The following is a 7,515-nucleotide window of genomic DNA, read 5'->3' on the forward strand; positions in this document are numbered from 1 at the left end:
CAATGGCATCGTCCATCTAGCCGTTGTTCCGATAGAACCAACGAGTTCCCACGGGGGCAGCTGCTGTATTAAATCCATGCAGAGAACGCGCCGTCTTCCCCCTTTACAATGGGGGGCATTCGTCTACCAGAGGCATTTACACAAGCCATGATTGTTATGTTAGTAGACTTACTGCTTGAAAGGCACTGGCTCCCCTTTTCCACGACCACCTTGACAGGATCATGTTCAAATTTTTTTGCCATTTCGTCACAATTCCATATGTCTTCTGGCTTATTTGTGATGTTTAGACCTTCCATGATTGTGCCTAGAAACAATAAAAAACAAAACATGTCTAGTAAAAAGAATGCTTTAATGAGTGCCATTGCGTTAAATTCGTTAACAAGTTTTATTTTAGTATTGCATCAGAGTTATGCAGCACTTGACTCGACAATTAAAAAACAACACGAAGAGTGGTCTCGAGGTTTGACAATCCAGGTGAGGGGGTATACTATAGAGGGACAACAGTATAGGGTGTACCACTTTCTATTCATTCATTCAAGTATATGCGGATATGGGAAATTGGTCTGTTTAATGCAGTGTTGACAATGTTAATAAACATCCGGGTGGTTTTGTAATGAAACGACCGTAAATCAGTGCACAGTTTGTGAGTCCAACTACAAATTATTATAAAGATTCAGTGTTCGATTCTGGCTGGGGAACGTTGTGATAGCTTTTAATGTGTACTTTTATCAAATGGACTCGGTGATGACACCTGAAACTTAAAGCTTTCGAGTTCTCGAAATTTATTACTAGTACATTTTAAGGAACATCTACTCACCCAAATCATTGAAGTATCTGCCCAATACTTCTCTGTTCATCATCCTAGCCCGAGTAGATGTCAGCCGTTCAGGTTTCCGAAGGGCAATATCGGGATGTCGATGCTCAAGTCCCTCCCATTAGTCCTTGCCGGCTCTGAAGTTGGTGTAGTCTGACCCAATTTTAAGTCATTTGCAGACAGTGTTTGTTCTAGCAAGTACTTGTCTCCGAGTGATCCCGCGTCTTGCTGCCATTTTGACGGTGTCTACAATTTTGCCTTCTATTTCTCTTGGGATGTGAGGGGGTCTTCTGTTCGGCACATGCAAGTCGTGTTTTCCGCTAATTCGATCCCCAATTGTTGAACGTGGCACATGATACGTCGCCGCTGCTTTTCGTATATTCAAAACACCTTGCTTTACTGCGTCGACAGCCCCCCCCCCCCCTCGTTAAACCCTCAGATATATCAGCACCTACTGATACAAGCAAGTTTATTACTTGCTAAAACAAATGTATAAAATATATAACCTATAAATGATTGTATTGAACAGTGTTTGTTAGTTAAGTAGTGTGTGTGGGCAGGGGTATGTGTGTAGCACTGCTCACACTCATTCTTGACCATGAGTCTTGTAGCAGTGTTTCAGTTTCGAAGGATATGGCAAAGTCAGGATGGCTGACATAATCGTGATGGAGCCTGGAAGTTCGAGATGGGGACCTTTTCGATGAGATACCTAAATATCCATGTTCTGCGCAGACTTGTCTATGTGATGACTTTAACATGCAAAAAGAAAGCTCGTTTTTTAGTCTTAAAGTAAATCTTAATATGTAAGTTGAACATTATTTTCATTTACTTGATCCATGTTTTTTATAAGCAAGATATGAAGCACGTACCATGCTTCAAAATGTGATTGGACTGAATGATACTAATCTATGAACTGAAATTACAACCATATTCAATGTTTTATTGTACGTTTTTATGTTTGTATGTTTATGCACATTTTATTCAAATAAAACATTGTCTTCAAAGTGACTCTTCCCTTATTGTTTCTACCAAACGATGCAGTATATATAAGTGTCTTGGATTTTGAATGCAAATATATATTAGCTAACCAAACAATGCTCATATCGTCACATTTGATAATCAAATCCATGTAAATGTTATACAACACTGCTAACATATAATCGCTAGACTGCATTCTTTCTTTCAGTTCGTTATATAATACGTATATTAAATGGTGATCATATACATATTCGGATTTGAAAAGTTCTAATAGTTTCTTCTCCATATCTATGCGAATGCCGTCAAAACTGTGTGAACTTCCAATCTCTCGACGTTGTATATTCACTATCGTAGACATAGTCAAATACTTTGCTCCTAAAAAGATAAATAATGTTTAAAACTACCCTGTTTTCTACTTAGGAAAAATTGTTTTTATTTCACATGTTGAAACCAGAATCTTTTGTAATTTGTTTATTAATGACACGGTTTATTGATGGGCCTCTTTTTGGTGGAAATTAGCACTGGTTTTTAAACCGTCCGTACTTTAACTTAAGTAATAAAAATACCAGGGAAAGTTTGGACACATTATTTTTATCTCAGTTGAATGCATTTGCTGGTATTCTCATGTTGTAAAATAATTATAGAAGCCATTATATAGTTTAAACTTTCAAAAACAATTTATAATTGTCAAATTCAGTATGCGCATACCCCGTAATTGATACTATAAAATGAGCTTTCAAATTTCCCCGCCGTCCGCAAGATTTGGTGTGACGAAAGAGGAAGTTATGGTGACTTCCTTTGCGCATGCGAATAACGTGTTTTTTAAACAAACAAGAGTTGTCGTTAATCTCAATATCAAAGCACTGAATGTGCTGAATACATATTTCTTTGAAGTAGGGAAACCGCTCCTAGATATTTTTACACCAATTTTATCATTTTTGTCCGAAGTTGCCCGATTGTCCGTAGTTACCCGAATTTGCCCTACTAGAAACGCTTATACATCTGGAACTCTGTTGATATCTCTTGATTTGTTGGGTAAGTGTGCAGCTAGCTGTTGAAGTTCTTGAACACCGTATTTTGCAACTGGATCAGTTGAGCAGATGTTTTGAGGGATAAAGACATTCATGCTCTCCAGTACTTCAGTTTCAGTGAACTGCTTTTCAAGGTTGTTCTTCAATTTATCAATGTAGTCAGGTGTAATGTTGCTCAGGATCTTCTGTTGTTGTATGAAATATCTCAGTTCAGGAGATACGCCAACATTGTCAGTTTCATCTTCACTCTCGTCACTGAAATCTTCTAATGTTAGATTATTCCGGATGGCATCAGTCACTGACTTACAGTCTGACTCACTCAATGGTCTGGTGTTGGTCAATTTATTTCTCATTGCCCATCATTCAGTTTGTAATAGCAATGAACGTATACTGGTTAACCTCATGCAGAAGACATTTACGTGGCTTCAACTGTGGCCTCTCACTCTAGTGCCATACACAAGGCTGAGTATGTCTGGTAGACCACTTACACTGCATGTCACTGAGTGATCCTCTGAAAAACTTCAGTTCAGGTATATTCAGCAGGCTTTGGATAGCACAGAGTCTGTTTGATCTTAGAGCTCTTTCATGTGTGTAACTAGCTTTGCTGCCTGTGAAGTTGCCAGCGAGGTTCTATGAGCTGCACAATGTACCCTTATGAGAGATGGGGAGTGTCCTTGGAGAAGTTTGACAATACCACCAGTCTTCCCTGTCATTACACTTGCACCATCACTTTCAATGCCCTCCATATTTTTTATGTCAAGCCCTTTGCCTTTTAGTTCTTACACCACTAATGACCCAATGCTTTTTGCATTTGATGAGCCATCACTGATCAGAAGGAAGAAGTAAAGTCCAGATTCACAGACACTTGGGAAATAAATGATTAGTCTTTCTTTTTGCCCCTGTCAGTGCTTTCATCAATTGTTATTGAAAATACCTCTGACTTATTAGTAGACTAAACACGGTCTTCAAGGAAGACCTGGGAAATGGCACTTTGTAGTTCAGACACACTGTGGCTCAGGAGGTGTATGACAGGGAGTCATTTATACTTTGCCATAATTAACCCAAATGAATTTAACATAATCCACAACATGTTTCATCTCAACCTTCCGAAGTTTGTGCTATAGTTTCTACATGGGCTGCACTCAGATGTTGATTGGCTGAAAAATAAAAAAATAACACAACTGTTTTAAAATTGTATTCTAGTTCTTATTTGTTTATATTTTAATTCAATCTGTTTAATATTAAAAATGACACATTAACTATGCTAATTCATGTTTTTATTTCTTAATTCATTTGTTTATTCTCTTTCCCACCCATGTTTAATACTAGTAGTTTAACTTACATGTTGCATGTCTAAAGTGGTTTTTCCTGGGTTTTCAAGCCCAGTGGTATAACAGGCATTGTCAATTTTACATCATCTACATAATTAACAATGCCAAAAACTATTCTCACCTTGAGTGTACCAGTCCAAAGATGCATGTTCAGTGATTTAGAGATTTTGAGTTTTGTCAGTAAATCAATTTTTCTTCCAGTCTCTTTTTCTAAAAATTTGCGTTTTGAGTCAGATAACAAAATTGGGCCATTGGCCGTTTAACCTGGTTGAAGACTCCACAGGTTGCCTAACCAATTTTCTAGGTATAAATGATCCTACTGAGGTTTAATGATTGGATATCTAGTAATTATTTTTCTTATCTTGAATTCTTTTCACTTGTAAGTTTGCAAACCAAACAAGTTCTTGGGGACGATTTTCACAGGTATGGAACATTTTACGGGCCTATCCAGGTGTTAATATATTTTAATTATCATCAACAAACAAACACATGCTGTCATTGTCATGCGCATCGATCATGATTTTACTAGACAAAAGCTCTGATTGGTCAACACTTATTGTTGTTTGTATCAGACTATCTGAATGGCTTATCGAGATATTTTGACAGAACACTCGCAGGTTGACTGGATATGCACATGCTGTGAAATGTTCGGCTATTTCAATGTCTCTCTGATCTATCTGGATGGCTTATTTTGATGTTTTGACTCAATTTTTTTGGCAAAGTTAATATCTCTTCAATTTTACGAATTCTGAGAATTTTAAGCCACCACTTCGCCCAGGTCACCCCCTCGCGAGTGCTCTGGTTCCACGTTACAACTTGACATGGTTCTTTGGCAAGTTTACCAGTAAAACATTTGGACAACAAGTATTTAAAGTTGCTTTAAAAATTTGAAAGATATTTCAAAATACAGAAAATTATGGGTTTACTGTTGACAGACTTAAGAGTTCTGCATGTACTCTTGTGATATCAGGATCCAATGAGGACATCCACACTTCACTTGTGTGTTCTTGGAGATCATTACCTTGGGAGTCATAGTTTCCGCACTGGATCACCGCTGTAAGTGGAACAATGCCATTGTCACAGCTTGACATAACTTGGAACTGAAACTGAACTGAAATAAGAGAAGACAAATTTTGATTTCATGTAAAGAGGTTCAGTATTAATATCCATGTTTATATATGCACAGACTGTGTTTTAAAATATCGTTTTGACCAGCCTAATGGTAATTGTTGTTTTGTGATCGGGTATATTTTACATGAACCATATGATTACCTATAACTATTAACTATTCGACTTGGGAGTGTATAGATAGAAATATATTTACTAACTTTGTATGTTTTTGTATTTATCTTGCAAATAACTACAACCATACACTGTCTACAGGTATGCCATAGAATCTTATGCAAATATTTCATCTTTATACCATGTAAGCATACACTGAGCAACACCCTTAAGTATTTGAGACTCCACTGACAGGATTTATTGGAAAGACATCATCTTTGAGAGTAACAATGACAACCAAGTATCTGACAGGCCTTTTTCTGCCCATTTTGGGAAAAAGTCCCTAGACATTTTGGGAAAAATCACCCAATATGACATTTTGTGAAATAATAATCGCCTTATCTAAAAAACTTGGAATTTTTACAGTGTTTAGAATAAGCCCTTAATGTCTCCTTCAAATAAGGAAATAATTAAAATATTAGTTTCTTTTCCTTTCAAAAGACCTGAAATGGCTTAAATATCAATCTTTGTGAGTATAACTATGTATTGCAATACATCATGATAGTTAATATTGCATATTGATCTATAAATGTGATGAAAAACAGCCATTTCTGAATTCAATAATCCCTAAAAACTTCACACAATTCATTAAGCTGTTGAATGAACAATTACATGTAAGAAGACTTGCACATTTTTTTTTAAATATCTTTTTTTACTTCTATAGTTCTGCATTTCGAAGTTTGGGCTGTACAGGTTTTGGCTGATGTTAATGGCACGGTTGTCATGGTTGTCTGACCATCAACAATGGGGAATCACTGTAATATACCACCACCACCAGCTAGAAAAGTAAATACGATGTAAAGTTAGACTATCACAATGAAGGCTATCACAATACCCAGAGTATCACAATACTCAGATTATCTCAAGGCCTATACTATCACAAAATCTAGACAGTAACAACAAGGTTATCACAACACCTAGGTTCTCACTACACCTAGGCTATCACAATAGCAAGGTTCTCACAACACCTAGGCTATCACAATAGCAAGGTTCTCACAACACCTAGGCTATCCCAAACCCTAGGCTACCACAACACCTAGGCTATCACAATAACAAGGTTATCACAACACATAGGCTATCACAATAGCAAGGTTCTAACAACACCTAGGCTATCCCAAACCCTAAGCTACCAAAACACCTAGTCTTTCACATTAGCAAGGTTATCACAACACCTAGGCTATCAATACACCTAGGCTAACACAATAGCAAGGTTATCACAATACCTAGGCTATCACAACACCTAGATTATAACAATAACAAGGTTATCACAATACCTAGACTATCACAATAGCAAGCTTATCACAATACATAGGGTATCATAATATCAAGGTTATTACAATACTAAGGCTATCGCAATAGCAAGGTTATCATAATACATAGGCTATAGCATTAGCAAGGCTATCACAATAGTTAGGTTATCACAATACAAAGGCTATCACAATAGCAAGGTTATCACAATGCATAGACTACAGCATTAGCAAGGCTATCACAATACCTAGGCTATCACAATAGTTAGGTTATCACAATACATAGGCTATCACAATAGCAAGGTTATCACAATACATAGGCTATAGCATTAGCAAGGCTATCACAATACCTAGGCTATCACAATAGTTAGGTCATCACAATACATAGGCTATCACAATAGCATGGTTATCACAATGCATAGGCTAGAGCAATACCTAGGCTATCACAATGGCTAGGTTCTCACCACAACTAGGCTTTCACAACACCTAGACTATCACACTAGCAAGGTTTTCACAATATCTAGGCTATCACAATAGCATTGGTTATCACAATATCTAGGCTATCACAATAGCAAGGTTATCACAATACCTAGGCTATCACAATACCAAGACTTAGATTATTAGAAAAAAGACAAGCTAAAATGATTTAGAACATGCTATTGCCAACACCTATTTCATTAATTCATCACATCTTAAAAACAAAGTACCATATTTACATAGTCCAAAACTGATTTTAGATGAACTTGTCCATAAGTCGGGGTGAAATTTTAGGCATTAATCTGGATTAATTTGTATAAGAAAATCAGATAAGATAAATTACAATAAAAGAAGAC

The 7,515-nt window shown here is 36.7% G+C and overlaps 1 long non-coding RNA gene across 1 annotated transcript; it reads right to left on the reverse strand.

Moving 5' to 3' along the window:
* Positions 1–3,439: 3,439 nt before the first annotated feature.
* On the reverse strand, positions 3,440–6,136 carry LOC128207399 (uncharacterized). The gene is made up of 3 exons (XR_008256697.1): positions 6,092–6,136; positions 5,176–5,265; positions 3,440–3,980 (listed from the first exon to the last, which is right to left on the reverse strand). It is a non-coding gene; the product is annotated as an uncharacterized LOC128207399 (long non-coding RNA).
* Between the last annotated feature and the right edge of the window lie 1,379 nt (positions 6,137–7,515).

Source organism: Mya arenaria, chromosome 11, assembly GCF_026914265.1.
Source record: "Mya arenaria isolate MELC-2E11 chromosome 11, ASM2691426v1".
NCBI lineage: Eukaryota > Metazoa > Mollusca > Bivalvia > Myida > Myidae > Mya > Mya arenaria.